Consider the following 17,345-nt stretch of genomic DNA (forward strand, 5'->3'; position numbering starts at 1 on the left):
CCTAGATATGCATTTGTCACTGAATTACTTACTGAGGGTCAGAGATGTACAAATATATATATATATATATATATATATATATATATATATATATATATATATATATATATATATATATATGTATATATATATATATATATATATATATATATATATATATATATATATATATATATATATATATATATATTTAATAAACCCTTTGCAAATTCCCTAGAGTCTCCATGACAGTAACATGGCCTTCCCAGGATCCCCTTATATTTTCCTCAAAGGTATCCTCGTGTACTGACCTATTTTATAAGCCTTTTTATTTTTTATTTTTTTATAGATGGGTTACCTTTTGTGGGCCAAGAGTTCCTTGAAACGTGGTTAGATTTTCATGCAGTTTTATGAGTTTTATATTTTACTCTTATATGCTGTGTCTTTTTTGGTTAATATAGTTTTGGGTTAGAAATTTCACGGAGGATCTGACATTGAACATCTTGACTGTTCCGGCTGCCACCAGACGATTTTATTCAGCCTCGAAGATACCACACGTGATGAAGGGAGTAGCTGAAGTAGTTTCTGATCCCTTCATTGCTAGGCATTCTTAAGCTGAATAATCATGACGATAGCAAGAATAAGATTTTTTACATCTTGGTGGGTTAATGGAGACTGTTTGTAGTGTGTAACCCATTTACTTTGAGCAGCATCTCATAAGCTGCATGAACTCGTGTGAACATTATAGGACGTCATTATTTTGAAGGGATTAACTTTGCTGATGCTGATTCCCCGAACAAATTGTGCCTTTTCTTGCTTAATTTGGCGGAGATCTTTCGTCTTTAAGGAGTCAGTTTCCTGTCGTGCACGGCAGAATGAGACAGTGCTTCTGCTCGACATTCTTTCCATAGCATATTTTCATCGTGAGTAACATCGTGTTCTAGTGTTAATCACTTCAAAATGGAAAGATGGCAATTTTAGGCCAAGTTAAAGTGGACAGAATATAGTAATTGCGAGTTTGAAGGGAGTGAGAAAGGCAAATTTGAGGCATGATCTATTGCGTTCTTGAATACCTCCAGTGACACTGGAAAGAAGTTAATGCCTAATGACGTGAAGGTTGCAAGAGAAGGTGGAGGATGTGGGCAGTTGCTGTGGTGCGTTGCATAGACTTGGCACCTTGTTACACCCTTTCAGACACATGTGACACTGTGGTGCACACGTTGCATATATAAAGAATAATTCCGTTCACCTGTGAATTGCAGTGGTTTCAAGACATTACAGTTACTGTACGGTAATAAGTTTTTAGCGATTACAGTACCGTATTTGGTGGTATCGGTATAGCCTAAGTTACAGCTTCGGTACTCAGTTATATAAACGTCCCTCAGTTCCCTCCCTATTCCTCAAAGGGAGGATGGACTGCAGAAGGGATACAACTGCCTTTACCCTACCGGATTGACGTCCAGATGAGCGTGGGGCAACAACAGCAACTAAAAAAACAGCGAGAACAAAAACAACAACATTTATCAGTGGCGACCTTCTGCCCTATTTCTGGCTACGTCTTGATGATTTTATGCAATAGGCAGAAAAATCAACCCGACAAAAGAGTCCTGACATAATTTGGAAACTTAACGTCTGTTGGCTTTTAATTTGCTCCTTTTTTCATCTCTTGCTTTTTCCTACTCACACTGAATAAACACCACTGTCATTTTCAGTCCCAAAAACATGCAGTCTCGGAAGAATCAGTGGGTCTCTTGCTGTTTGCCTTTCTCTCCTCCATGTGCAGATCTCCAGTACATTATTCCTTTCAATACGATGACGACGTCTTGGGAGGAGGGCTTATAGTTTTTTTTTCTTCATCTATTTTTTTTTTCATATGGGATCTCTTTAGATGATGGGGCCAATCCATACAAAATGACTGTTTCGAAAAAAAAAAAATCCAGAAATAAATAAATCGTCGTGTCATAGAACGAAGTAAAATAAAATGCACACTGGTAATGAAAAGGTTGCAGTTTGTTAAGGTAGGGTCGTAATTATTTTATTTTTAGCTCCTCTTGATTTGATTGAAGTCTGGGGACGCCTGCAGTAACGGAGTGATTAGTGGAGGTAGTGTTCAATACCATTGCTACGAGGTGCCTGTCTAATAATGAATAAAGTTAATTGATGATGATGAGAATGAATTATCGAAGACGTCATTGTAGTGAAAGGGTTAAGTGACACTTTTTTTTTATTTACCTTACACCTGACAAAGAGGAGGGTATTTTTAACACTGGTGTCCGTCCGTAGAGTTGGGTGGCTGGGCGTAAAGACTTTCGTTTCTGGAACAGATCTCAAAAGTATTAACTACGGTATAGTGTCATGAAATTTCATAGTTATGTGTCATTTAGTGAATGCTGTCTTAATTTTTTTTTTTCTAAATAATTCTCAGATATCAACGCCACCTGAACAAGTAATCTCAAGCCACAAATACCTTTCACTGTACAGTCACGAATTTTCACATAGTTGATTGTCTTATAATGAACTGATGCCTTTTCAGAGGTAGAATGCTATATCATAAGTAGTTTTTTTTTTTTTTAAATGATGAAAATGAAAAAAGTATTTTTTCTTATTTCAATGAGACCTGCTGTGTGTGTTTTACAGAGGAGGGGAGGGGGGGATAAGGGCCGTTGCGCTTGGTTAGGTGTGCAGGGATGGGGGTATGTGCAGGGATGGGGGTATGTGCAGGGATGGGGGTACGTGCAGGGATGGGGGTACGTGCAGGGATGGGGGTATGTGCAGGGATGGGGGTATGTGCAGGGATGGGGGTATGTGCAGGGATGGGGGTATGTGCAGGGATGGGGGTATGTGCTTGGTCAGTTGGAGTGTTGCAGTTGCCGATGTTTTTTCAGTGCAGTCCGATGAAGTGTTTTGTTTGTATTGTGCAGCAGACTTTCCTAAATAACCACAAGCCTCCACAGATAACGCACTCACTCAAAAATACAGACAGGAACACACACACACACACACACACACACACACACACACACACACACACACACACACACACACACACACACACACACAGGAAACTTGTAACAAAAACAGCGCTTATAAGTACTGTCTACAATTATGTTCAGTAAAATATCAAGAGTATAAGAACCATCAGTAACGTGAAGAATGATAAGAGAGAAGAGTGAAACCTTGATTCCACCAGAAGAAGTAGAACGAGATATAATTCATAAAGGAAAATGGAAACAAAGACACCACAAGATTAAGATAAGTATTAAACATCATGGAGAGAAAATTATAAGGAGCAAGATATCTGCAGTAAAATGGAAAGTATCGAAATAGAATCGTCATCATAATATTCCCAACTCCAATTCCCAGCTGAGAGATGGTAATGCTCGTAGGTAAACTCCACTACCAGAGAATAAGGACAGAAGCTGTTGTTTGTGGTGGTGTTGGTGGTGGTGGTGCTGGTGGTGGTGGTGCTGGTGGTGGTGATGGTGTTATTGTTGTTGTTGTTGGTGGTGGTGGTGTTGGTGGTGGTGTTATTGTTGTTAGTGGTGGTGGTGTTGTTATTGTTGTTGTTGTTGCTACCTTAGGCTCATCTGGACTTGAACCCAGCGGACTGCAAGAAAGAGATAAAGTAAAGCAGGTTCTAGGAGGGAGAAATAGATAGATAGATAGATAAACAGATAGATAGAGCGAGAGAGAGGGGGAGAGGCTGTGCGCGTGCGTGCGTGTGCGCGAATTATCCAACAGCGTGGCCAGAAATATACCAGATTCAAACTGTCAGGTGTAAATGGATGACTAGTGAAAGAGAGGAAGAGGTGGAGTCAGACAGGACCCAGAGGCAACAATTACGAAACTAGGATTATTATCAAAAAACACGCCTGGTAAGATATAAAAAAAACTTATATAAACTATTAGAAGCAAATTCTCAGGTGTAAGAGGAAGATTGGTAAAATACAAGAAGAGAGAGATCGAGTGAGGAAGGACTCGGATACAGTAATTATAAAAGTAGAAGACTTTGGAGAGACATGCAGAGAAAATTATAAAATATCAGGGGTAAATATCAGGGGCAAATTATTATCAGGGGTTAAAGGAGGTCTGGTGAAAGAGAGGAGAGCGAAATCCTCCAGGGAGACGGCGGTGCATCGCAGGCAAAATGAAGTTAAGGAAAACTCCCCAAGGCATGTGGGAAATCTGGGGAGGTGTTGAGGCGTCTGGCCGAGAAAACACAGGGATATATCTTAAAAGAAATGCAGCCTTGTTTGAACTCAAAGGAAAACGCCACTTGTGTGATTTATAGTATTAATTATTTTGTTTTCATTTTGCAAAGTGTAATGTCAATGAACAGTATGAAAGAGAATATTTTTTTCCGATTGTTGTTTTTCTTGCTTAACTCAGATCTGTGGCCAAGCACTCCCGTCGACCACAAGGAAGCCACTGTTTCTGTAAGGCCATCTTACAGGTACCGTGTAGTACATACATCGTGCAGTGACCCGGCGCATCCTTGTGGTAGACAGCGCCTCCCCCGAGTCATACCAGGGTCCTTCCCACGGCGAGGTGTAGGGAAATACGAAGTGGTTTGGCACCCGGGTAGACCCTGCAACTGCCTCACCTTGGGTGCACAGCGCCACCACGTGTAGGCCCCTCATCAGCGCGTGTGTTCCCGAAAAATAAATACTTGTGTTCACTCTGAATGGACTAGCAGGACGGTTTATGAGAGTCATATGACGGCGAGAAGGTATATGGATGTGTGTATGAGAAGTGAGTGGTTACGAGAAGGAAATTGAGCAAGCTGGGAATCACGTCGGATCTCAGTAAAGCTTCCCTGAGGCAAGTAATATCGTTTGGCAATAACCAGAGTAAAATACACCACACATCACCTGAAGTTGAAAGTTTAAATCGAGGTAGTTGCTTTATTTATTTATTTTTTACTCTAATGCTTCCTGAGGGTTCCCAGTAGTGAATAAAGTAATTTAATGTTAGCCGGAGTGAAATAGAAAAATCATCCTGTCTGTAGTTAGTGGTTGAGATTGAGTATGAGAGAGTATGAGAGTGGCGTGGTTAGGAGAAGAGGAGTGAGCCAGCTTTGAACGAGGTGTAGGGACGAAGTGATTACGTGAAGAAGTGGTGGTGTGTCGAGGAAGGTCGGGTCGTTGATGGATAGGGACAGAAATGCATGTTGATTGTTAGGTAGAAGGGATGTCTCTCTCTCTCTCTCTCTCTCTCTCTCTCTCTAAGTCCACACTTATAACCTTGCCTCCTCCACGTCCCATATACATTCCTCTTATCCACATAACTGTCGCATAACCAAAATCATCCCTGCCTATCCACACCCTTTTAAACTCCACCTCACTCCTGACCTCTCCTAACCCTTTCTGACTCTCCTCTACCCACCCTTACTCCACTCTTCTATACACCAACTACTCCACTTGCATTATACCTACCGCACATCCACATAACATTGTCACCCTGATTCCTAGCTCTATCCACACCCTTTCTTCAAAATCACTCACTGTGACTCCTCCACACAACTCTTAATTCCACTCTCATTCATCCTAACTTCTCCACTTCGTCTAGCCTCTTCCACATCCATCATACTTTTCCTACGCACACTATAACTCCTTCCACACCCCTTCTAGGTCTTTCTTTCTCACCCTTAACTCTCTCGCACTCACCCTAACTCCACCACACGGCCCTAACTCCACTCTTATCCACCCTAACTCCTCCACATCCTCCACTTTAGCGGCGTGACGGTGGCGGTGGCAGATAAAGTTGTTTCTGTGGAAGTTTGTCTGCGAGGAAACAGTAAGAGGAAGAAGGAGCAGGAAGGAGGAAGGAGGGAGGAAAGTGTTGGGGAGGAGAGAGGAAGGAGGTGGAAGAGGGAAGTGGAAGGAAGGAGGAAAGGGAAGGAGAAAGTGCTGTGAGGGGAAAGAAGAAGGAGGGAGAAAAGGAAGGATAAAGACTTGGGAGAGAAAGGGAAGTGAAGAGGAAAATATCTGTGAAGGAAGAGGCAAGAGAAATCAGAACGCGAAGTGGCGGGAAGGGGGAGGAATGAAAAAAAGAGGAGGAAACAGTAACAGGAAGAGAGCAGGAAGGAGGAAAGGGTGAGGAAAAGCATTGAGGTGGAGGGGAGGGATGGAGGAGGAAGGTCTTTGGTCTGGGGGCTGAGATTCCTATATTGTCCTTTGGGTTACCTTGATCTTTGACGCATTACTGTAAAAATTAAATTACCTCATTCCTGCCTGACCCTGAACACTTCCACCATTTTTTTTTTTTTTTTTTTTTTCAAATCAGAAATAAAATGTATGAGTTGATTTTGCCCTAATGACCTTGACCTTTGACCATTCCCTGTGACCTTGACCTTTATTTTTTCTGTCAGGTCTCTGTTTTTGTCTTAACTTGTAACTTTCCACAGAATTTTCGTCAACATCGGATATATTCTGCTAAAGTAGACCTGCCATGTGACCTTGACCTTTGACCTCATGTTCTCCAAAACAACAGTCATTCTCTTGGGTGATCCTCAGCTCTTCTAGCTTGATCCATATCAGATTTAAACTGCTTCATTTTGTTTACACACACACACACACACACACACACACACACACACACACACACACACACACACACACACACACACACACACACACACACACACACACACACACACACACACACACACACACACCTCAAAGCACAACACCCGCTCCTGCCTCGTGCTAGCGTGTGTAAAAATGCATGCACCGCCGGGAATCGAATCCTGGTCGCGAAAACGGGAATCTTGCATGATACCAGTACACCAGCGGCGCCTCGGGGAAGGGGGACATGTCAGTGAAGGGAGGGGAAAGGGAAGTTGGAAGGCGATGTGAAGGGAAGGAGGAGAAATGAGGAAGATAAAAAGGAAGAGGCAACAATTTGAATGAGGGCTGGGAAGGAGGAGGAAGAAAACAAGAGGAAGGAGGAGGCGAGGGAAAGAGAAATGCTTGAAACGAGAAGGGAGGGGAAAAAAGAGGAGGAAGAAAGAGGCAAGAGGGAAGAAGTAGAGTGGAGAAATAAAAGAAAAGGAAGAGGAAGGAAAAAGTAAGAGGTATTAGAAAGAGAACCGAGAAGGTGGAGAGTTGAGAAAGAAAACAAGGAAGAACGAAGAGCGAAGAAGGATAAGAAAAGGGAGTTTCGGGAAGGAGGAGGGAAGAAAAAGAGGAAGAGGAAGGAAGAGAAGGAATTGAAGGGAAAAATGCCGAGAAGGAAGAAAACAGAGAAAGAAAAGGAAGGACTAAAAAGGATAAATTGGTTGAGATATATGAAACACGTAGAAAGGATGAAATAGAGACGGAGGAAGGAGATAGTAGGAAATGTGTGAGGAAAAGGAGGAATGATAGGGTAAGTAAGGTGTGAGGGAGGAAAGTGGAGAGATAGAAGGAAGAAGAATGGAGAGAAGAGGAAGAGGAGAGAACTGCGTTGAGGAGGAGGAGGAGGAGGAGGAGAATGGAAAGAGGAAAGAAGGAGAGGAAAGAGGATGAAGGAAAGAAGGAAGAGGAATGAAAGAGCGAAGAGGAAGAAGAGAGAGCTGTTTTGGAGGAGGATAGAGGAAGACGGAAGGAAGGAAAGGAAAGAAGATGAAAAAAGGGAGGTAGATGAATGAAAGAGAAGAGGAAGAGGAAAGAGATGCGTTATGGAAGACGAGGAAGTAAAGAAGGGAGGAAGGAAAGGAAGGAAGAATGTTAGGGAGGAAGAAAGAGTTGCATTATGGAAGACGAGGAAGTAAAGAAGGAAGGAAAAATGTTAGAGTGGAAGAAAGAGGAGGAAAATTTGAAACAGACAGGCAGATGTGTCATGGAGGAGAGAGAGAGACAGGAAGGAGTTGTCGGAGAAGAAGAAGAGAGGAAGATGGGAAGTCTTGGGAGAGATAAAGCAGGATCGAAGAGATAAAGAGGTAAATGTGTGTGTGTGTGTGTGTGTGTGTGTGTGTGTGTGTGTGTGAGAGAGAGAGAGAGAGAGAGAGAGGGAGAGATCGTCCAATGAGGAAAACCGGCACAGTAGATACATTGATAGATAGATGAACTGGTGGATAGATGGAAAGTTGAATTAATGAATATGAGATGGAACATATAGTTCGAGAGAGAGAGAGAGAGAGAGAGAGAGAGAGAGAGAGAGAGAGAGAGAGAGAGGAGGCAATTTGTCGGGGGAGGGAAGTGGAAAAAGGCTGGAGGAAGGAGGGAATGAATTGGGAAGGCAAGAGAGAGAACTGTGTCATAGGGCTTAGGAGTCTCTCTCTCTCAGCGCCTCTTGTTTAGCGATTTATGCCAATTACACTTTGTTCTCCTCTTATACGGAATTGGTGTAAACTATCTTGATATTAAAAGCTATATAAATTTCATGTAAGTAAATGTCATGGTGTAATATATCTAAAATAAACCGGTAAGGAAGAGGTGTTACGAAGTCTCCTGTGCCAGTTAGAATATTCCCTCCTGCTAAAAATCGCCACCTCGTTATTGGTTATCCTCTCCCTCTCTTAGCTGTTCCAACTCTCATGCAGTCCTAGGAGGGGGAGGAGGAGGAGGAGGGAGAGGAGGAGGAAGAGGAAGAAGACGTCGAAAATAATAATAAGAAGTGGAGGAAGACGAGGAAGAAGTCGACGAAAATAATAAGAGGAGGAGGAGGAGGAGGAAGAAGACGACGAAAATAATAAGAAGTGGAGGAGGAAGAGGAAGAAGTAGACGAAATAAGGAGAAGGAGGGGGAAGAGGAAGAGGAAGAAAACGAAAATAAGAAGTGGAGGAGGAAGAGGAGGAGGAGGAATGAAACAAAAAAATATGAAAATCTTCGTTATCACCTTCACCATCATCATCATCATCATCATCATCATCATCATCGTCTTCGTTGGAGAGGGAGGCGAAGGGGAAGGCGTAGGATAATTGTGAGAAAGGAAGAAGCTAGGAGGAAGAGTGGGGAGGAGGAGGAGGAGGGGAAGGTCATACATGGAGAGAGGGGAGGATGGAGGGAGGAGAAGGAGGAGGAGGGGAAGGTCATACATGGAGAGAGGGGAGGAAGGAGGGAGGAGAAGGAATGGAATGGGGAGGAAAGTGGGAGAGAAGAGAGCAGGAAAATGTCTATGAGGGATGGGGAGGGAGGTAGAACTGAGAGAGGAAGAAGGAAGAGATATGAGGGAGGGGAGAGAGGTGGAGGAAGTAGGCAGGGAGATTTGGGGAGTGGGGAGAGAGATGGGGAGGGGAAAAATAGGCGACGAGGGTTGGAGGTGGATGTGAGGGAGAGGAATATTTTTTGGGGGAGAGAAGTGGAGGGGGAGTTTACTAGAGAGGAGGGGAGAGGATAAGAGATGAAACTGGAAGGGAAGGGAGGAAAGTTCTGGGAGAGGAAAGGCCGGAAGAGTATTTGGAGAGAGGATAGGAAGATGGATGATGGAGTGTGGGACGGGGAGGAATGGATTGGATAAGAGGAATGGAAGAGAAGAGGAGAGGAAAGAGAAGCAAGTAGAGAGAGAATTAGGGAATAGAAGAAGAGGAGAGGAGAGGAAGAGAGAGAAGGACATAAAGGAAAGGAGGAAAGAGGGAAATGGAGGAGAGGAGAGGAGTGGAGAGAAAAGCAATAAAAGGTGATGGAGAGGAAGGGAAAGATTAATTGAAGGTAGGAAGGGGGTATAGAACGAAGAGAAGAGAGGTGGAGAGGAGAGGACAGAAGAGAAACTGGGAGAGAAAAGCAAATGAATTTAGGAGAGAGGAAGGGAAGAAGAGGAAAGAGAAGAGAAAAGGAGGGATCTGTTGAAGCATTGGAGGGAAGGGAAGGAATATGTGAGATGGGAGAAGGAGAGTGAGGAAGAGGAAAAGGTGACAGGCAAAAGGGGAAGCTAACCTGAGAGTAGTAAGTGGGAAAGGAGAAAGAAAGGAAGGGAAGTGAGGGAAGAGAGTAAGGGAAAGAGAGGAAGGATAAGGGAAACGAGAGGAAGGAGGAGGAGTAAAGGAATGAAGAGGTAGGAAGAGAAAGGGGAGGTAAGAATAGAGAGAGGAGAGAAGAAGAATGAGGAAGTAGAGGAAAAGAGGAGTAGCGAAACAGGGAGAGAGGAAATGATTGTGACAGAGAGAGAGAGATGAGGTAGGATGAAGGATCCCTCTGTCTTGGTGAAGGATTGGCAGTACGAGAAGAGATGGATCCAGGAGAGAGAGAGAGAGAGAGAGAGAGAGACTATAAAAGAATGCAGTAGCAGCAGGTTTGAAGAGGTGCATTAGAGACTGCATGGTACGAAAGAGACTGTGGTATCTAGTCTATGAGTCTTAGAAATGGCAGTAAAGCAAGATACCCCCACCTCTCTCTCTCTCTCTCTCTCTCTCTCTGTCACACACACACACACACACACACACACACACACACACACACACACACACACACACACACACACACACACACACACTAAATACATAAACAAACAGAAGATTACAACGGAGCACATTTTAGCATATTTTTCTGTCATGAACTTGCCATAGGAAAGGATGAAAAATTATGTGGATTGAGGAAACACCGATTTTCGTTTTTTCTAAGTCAGTCGAGAACATGTACTTTGAGAATTTAAAGCAATACGCTGATCCAAATGAGGTTATATTGGTACAGGTGTCTCATATAATCTACCATATCGCTAGGTAATTTGTTCCATTTGTTCTGACTATTGAAAAAAAAATGCTTTACCACACTGGACAGGCAACGTATACCAATAATACTGTAGTCTTTATCTTTAGAGTAATTTCGCGGATCTTGTTTGGAGTACATAATATATAACCTCGTAGTCACCGATGTGATAGGATAAACAGATGTTGCTCAGTTAAATGTTCCTAATATCTTGTACTTTGTCAGGTTATCGTATTGCCGTCCTTCAGTATAGTCTTGCGTCTTCATACAATTTTATACATGACAGGGTGACAATAATTGAACACAGTACTTCAGGTGCGGTCACACTAAGAGCTGTACGAGGTGAGGATGACCCTTTCTGATTTGAATTCGAGTACAGTACCTATGAATTCTGATAATCTGTTGGCCTTCTTTTCTGCACCTTTGCGTTTTTTTATATAGTGCATATTCGTTTATAATTACTGTGACAATTATTTCCGTGTTTACTGTTCCGAAGAAGGTACTGTTCGTATTTTACTGAATATTATATATATATATATATATATATATATATATATATATATATATATATATATATATATATATACTGTATGTATATATTTTTTGGTGAGGAAGAAGGAACCAAAGGCAACGAGCCCGCAAAACTGTTCCTTCCAAGAGAAAAACAAAATACAAGACAGAGCCAAATTCAAGATCCATTCATTTCGAGATGGCTGGACACACTGCGTTTGAATGACTGGAGATCATAGGAAGCAGGAAATACAGACAGAGGGAGACAGTTCCAGAGTTGACCTGTTGCATAAATGAAGGACTGGGAGTAACGGTTAACTCTTGCATTAGAGAGTTGGACAGAAAAGGGGTGAGAGTTTGCTGCTAGACAGTATTAAGGAACAATGAAATTTTAAGTTCAGTGTCCATTAGCGAGTTTATCCAGATTTCCCAGATTTGTCTCTATAAAAGCGTGTGTCTGTCTTGATAAATTTTTTTTTTTATGATCATATTTGGAAATTTTACAACGCGAACTGTTTGCTAATACCACTGGCAAAAATAAAAAAAAATACAACAGGCTTCAAACTGAATCTTTTGGCTTCCCACTTGTAACATTCATCAGGTTTGATGTATTTCATTTATTTATGTATTTATTTATTTATTTTTATTAATCGAGACTATATACGTCCTGTAAGCCAATTATCGAACCACCAGGGCTCATTACCACTTAAGTTATGGGATACTTTTTTTTGAGAGAGAGAGAGAGAGAGAGAGAGAGAGAGGGAGAGAGAGAGAGAGAGGGAGAGAGAGAGAGAGGGAGGGAGGGAGGAAGGGAGAGGGAGGTAGGTGGGGTGAATTAAAGAAATAGTATCCAGATAAATATAAATTGTGTAGGCAGAAGGGAGAGGAAGAAAAAGGCGAAAATGCAAAATGTAAGTGGACTCCCCAGAATAGTTGAAAGAAAATGGAAAATGGGAGGGGGCCTGAAAATGAAATGGTAAAGATGAAGTAGAAGAGAGAAGAGGGAAGGACAAGAGAATGGAAGAAGAGAGAGTTGGAGGGTGTGAAGAAGAAAAGGAAAGGGGACAGGGAGAGAAGAGAAAGGGAAAAGGGAAGAGAAGTAGGAGGGATGTAATAGAAGAGGTAAGAGAAAATGTGAGAATGAGAGTGAGAGGAAAAGAAAAGGAGAAGAGGTGGAGGAAGGAAGGGAACCAGAAGTGGAGATAGAAGAAAGAAAAATGAAAAGGGTCAGTACCGAGAGAGAGAGAGAGAGAGAGAGAGAGAGAGAGAGAGAGAGAGAGCGAAAGAGAGAGTTTACACGAAATTGCAGACCCGAGATGGAGTCAGAAATACTCGTATATATATATAAAGGAAAACGGGAAGTGTGTTGGATTAATGAAGATAGGGGAGGGGCGGCTAAAGTAAGACAGAGAGAGGGAAAGACGAGGGGGGTGAGGTGTGTGTGTGGAGAGAGAGAGAGAGAGAGAGAGAGAGAGAGAGAGAGAGAGACGGAAAAATGGAGAACAAAAAATTTTCATTAACACCAGATTATTTTATTCAGCTAAAATAAAAACATACACTAAAAGGGTTAATCGTTAATTTGACAGAATTTTCCGTCGCCTGAATATAATCGTGTGACTTACCTGGAAAAGAATCTCTAATTGATTGAGTAATTAATTAATGCACCTGATCGTGGCAACGTAAGGTCAAAGGTCATAGGTGTCGAATAACGATGCATGAAAATAAAAATACAGACTTTCATATTACAGGCCACGTAAAACATTTATTTACAAAGCGATAAATAAAGTAAAATTCCGTAGAAATCACTTAAATTTTTAAAGCTGTCTAAATAATCACATGTCCTTGAATGGATTAAGCAGAATCAGAAAAACTGTGGCAGGTGGAGGGGAGGAGTTGGAAAGAAGAGTGGAGAAAACGAGGATTGGTGGAGGATAGGATGAGGAAGTACAGTAGAGAGGAGGAGCAGGAAAGACACAGCAGAATAAGATGGGGAGGAAATGTGTAAAGGGGAAAGGAAGACGGAGAAAGGGGGGGGGGAGGAGGAAGACAAAAGTGGGGAATATAATAGGGTAAAAACTAGGAATGACGATGGAAGGAAGAGGAAGAAGGGGGAATGAAAAATAAATGTAACTGCAAGTAAAGCAATTAAGAAGTATAGAGGGGAAGGGAAGAAAGGGAAGGGAGAGGAAGGGGAAAGAGAAGGGTAGGGGAAATTGTGTGGAAGAGGGAAGGGAAGGAGAACGGTAAGGGGTGCAGGTCGATGGAGAGAAAGGAAGAGTAGGAGAAAGGAGTAGGAGGGAAAGGAAACGAATAACAAGAGGGAAAAAGCCGAACTGAAATGAAACCCAAAGCAGTAGGGGAGGGAGGGGGAGGAACGGGGAGTAGCGAGGGAAGGGGAGGGGAGCTAAAGTAAGACAAGTTGGAGTGGGCAGGAGGTGGGGGGAGATGGAGGGGGAGAGGAGGGGAGAGAGGGGAGGGGGAAGGGAGACACAGAGAGCAACTTAACCTCTGGGACACTTGATATAGAGGCCAAGTTAGTCTGTCCCGCACAACTTTGTCAGGCCACCGCTAAAGTTTCTCCAGGGGGTGGGGTTGGAAGGGGAGGGGAAGGGGTAGGAGGGGTTTAGGGGAGGGGAAGGGGGTTAGGTCAGTGGGGAGAGGGTTTTTTGGGCAGCTGCGGGTGGTTTGCCATTTTTCTTTGTCATTTTGGTTTATTTTGTGTATTTGTATGGCGGGGTATGAGAGAGAGAAAGAAAGAGAGAGAGAGAGGCAGGCAGACAGTCAGACCGGCAGTAAAGTCGAGAGAATAATATCAACAGAAAATAAGATGGAGAGAAATTAGACCCAAAAAGAAAGGGGGGGAATTACAGTGAAAAAAAAAAAAAGACAGGAAACCTACGTATAACAAAATCCACTTATATTTTTAGAACCATTATTTTTAGGGGGTTAGATCTTATATCAGGCAGTATTCCTGGAAGCTATTTTTATTTGCAGGGGAGAATAGCATGTAATATTTTTCACGCCATAATTCCTTTTAGCTGAATGCGGTGTGTGTGTGTGTGTGTGTGTGTGTGTGTGTGTGTGGTGCTGGTATTACCCCTGGTTTTATGTTACTCAATTTACCTCGTCAGCAGCACACCTGAAAGAGAGAGGTTTAGGTATGTTTATTTCGTGTGTTTTTTTTTATGCTTATATTTTACCTGTGCTACGTGTCCAGGTGAGATGTAGAGAGAGAGAATGTAACTAGCTGTAGCTTATCTTGATGCAGATGTCATTTTGCATCAGAGAGAGAGAGAGAGAGAGAATGTAACTTTAACTTTTCTTGATGCAGGTGTCATATTGCATCAGAGAGAGAGAGAGATAGATAGAGAGAGAGAGAGAGAGAGAGAGACTATCCCGCCTAACTTTCTGCAGAATCCAATAAGCTTTTCTTAAATAAAATCGTCTGACGCATAAAAGAATAAAATCAAAGACATTCGTAACACCTGTCTCTTGGGGGTTGATTCATAAACTTCTTGATGTTGGTAGGGGGGCTTATCTGGATAAAATCGTCTGGGGTTAGCTAGAACAATGCTTACAAGCTCCTTAACACCTCTTCCTTACCGATTTGTTTTTTTCGTGTCTGATAAGTAAATCTTGTACTGTACTATGTCGAATGAAAAGTTGAATATACCGGTGATAATAATAATAATAATAATAATAATATAATAATAATAGTAATAATAATATTAATAATACTAATAATGGTGGTATTATTATTATTATTATTAGTAGTAGTAGTAGTAGTAGTAGCTGTTGTTGTTGTTGTTGTTGTATTGATAATAATAAAAATAATAATAATAATAATAATGATAACAACGACGACGACGACGAGTGTCCCAGCAGGATAAAACTAAGGGAAAATTCTTCGCTTCGTCTACCTCACGGCATGAGTAAATCAAATTTCTGTTACCTTTCGACAGAAAATAGGACCTGACTTGACATCGTGCAGAAGCCGCCGAAGGCGGCCTTCAAGCGAGTAATAATAGTAATAATAACAATAATAATAATAATAAGGATAAAGATAAATAACAAATAACAATAAGAAAAGAGCAGCAACAAAAACAACAGCAACAAAAACCATCGACTCTGTGAACATAGACATCAATAATAGTCTCAGTATCAACACACAACACACCTTTATCTTCATCAGTAGCACCTGCCGCACCTCTAATTGCTCCACACATAGAAGGCATCTCCAACAAGAATGCCTCACTTGACGTCGACTGATTAATTTCGAACCGCAGAAGTCCAGAGCCTCTCAGTGTACAGTCTGGAACAAAACTTGACTTACTACTGCTCTTCGTCTGTGTCATACTTAAAGCTGTCCATACTTTCCTGTCTGTATCAGAGAGAATCATCTATGGGAAGAAAAACATAGTGAGCCTCTCTTTGCTCTGAGATATTAGCCAGCAGAGAAAAGTAGGAAGTGGACTAGGTGAAATATTAGGAACAAATTAAGCCTCTCTCAGCTCAGGAATATTAGCCAGAAGAAGAAAGTGAAAAGTCGGACAAGGAAAATATTAGTCTAATGTTTGTCCCCGATTCCACAACAACCGTATTATAATTGGCCCACTCACGCCAGACAGAGATGTTGCTGCTGCTGTCATGTTTGGATGTATAGTTTTTTTTTAACACTTGCGATATTGGATGTGTGTGTGTGTGTGTGTGTGTGTGTGTGTGTGTGTGTGTGTGTGTGTGTGTGTGTGTGTGTGTGTGTGGAGGTGCAATGCGCGTGTTCTGCAGCATGTGAATCGTGTTATGTATTGTACGTATGAGAGGGGCATGTGTCCTGTTAAGTATTTCAAGAGAAGTACATTTGAATTTCGCCAGAACAGGCTTTACCGATCTTCCACAAAACCTAACAAAATGCCATAACTCTCCACGCCACCCCCACAAATTCATAACACCAGTCGTGAACGAGACAACCCAAACATATATGCAGTATTGACGGTGGGTGTTAGCGCCAAAGTAATGATATGTAAAGGTGTGTGATATGTAGGACCTCTGTACCTCGGGGGGAAAAACTATCAGCTCTCTTTCTAGAGTTGAGGGGGAAAATACTGCTGACCCCTTCCACTTGTGCCAACCCATAGTCCATACACGGTACCTACACCGCCTACTCACCCCATCAGCTACACACTCCATCACCGTAAACACACACACACACACACACACACACACACACACACACACACACACACACACACACACACCATTTTCTGCACACTCTCACCTTCTGCACGCCTCCACCAGCCTTCTACAGCATCCACACACTTCACCGCTTTCTATACAGCTCACCACCGTCTACACACTCCCCCACCTACTAACCACCATCACCTTCTACACACCACAACCATGTTGTACAGACTTCTCCGCCTTATACACACTTCTCCACCTTCTACACACCACACTATCCTCTACACTCCAGCATCGTCATACAGTCTCCTCCACTTTCGACACAACCCTTCACCTGGTCCCGTAGCCCCAATCTCCATCAGACAATTCACTCTTATCTTCAAAACAACTTCCATCATTTCCTACACACCCTCTACCAACTTCTACACAACTCTTCCACCATCCGTCACTCACTTTCTGATTTTGTCTCACATCCTCTAACTCTGTTCCACAACCCCCGCTTCTCACAGACCTCATACGGACTTGTGATTAACATTCATCAACACTCCGACATTTTCCACCCAGCGACTGTCACATATCCACACATTCCACCCAACGCCATCGTCATCATGTATACACCTACAGCGACAGTGACACATCCCTCGCTTCCTTCACCTCCACCTCCCATACATACTTCATCTCGTCAGTAACATCTTCAGCACACCTTCACCACCACTTTTCCCAGCCTCGTCAAACAACCGGTAAACACACACACACACACACACACACACACACACACACACACACACACACACACACACACACACACACACACACACACACACACAGCCCTCAGTTCTGTAACACATCCCCCCACCTTCGAGACACCAGCAACACTCATCAGCCTCCTCGCACCTATTACACAGATCTCCGACACCTTGTATAGAAGCTCTAACATTTCCCCCACACCTTTCGGTTACTGCACTTATCACTCACCTCTAACACCACCCACCCATCCTTCAACCCCGTCACACAACCACCTCTAACTCCACCTTCCACACACCAGTCACCTAA

This window comes from Coenobita brevimanus, chromosome 5 (genome assembly GCF_032717465.1).
Source record: "Coenobita brevimanus isolate Jiangsu-jjx chromosome 5, ASM3271746v2, whole genome shotgun sequence".
In the NCBI taxonomy this organism is placed as follows: domain Eukaryota; kingdom Metazoa; phylum Arthropoda; class Malacostraca; order Decapoda; family Coenobitidae; genus Coenobita; species Coenobita brevimanus.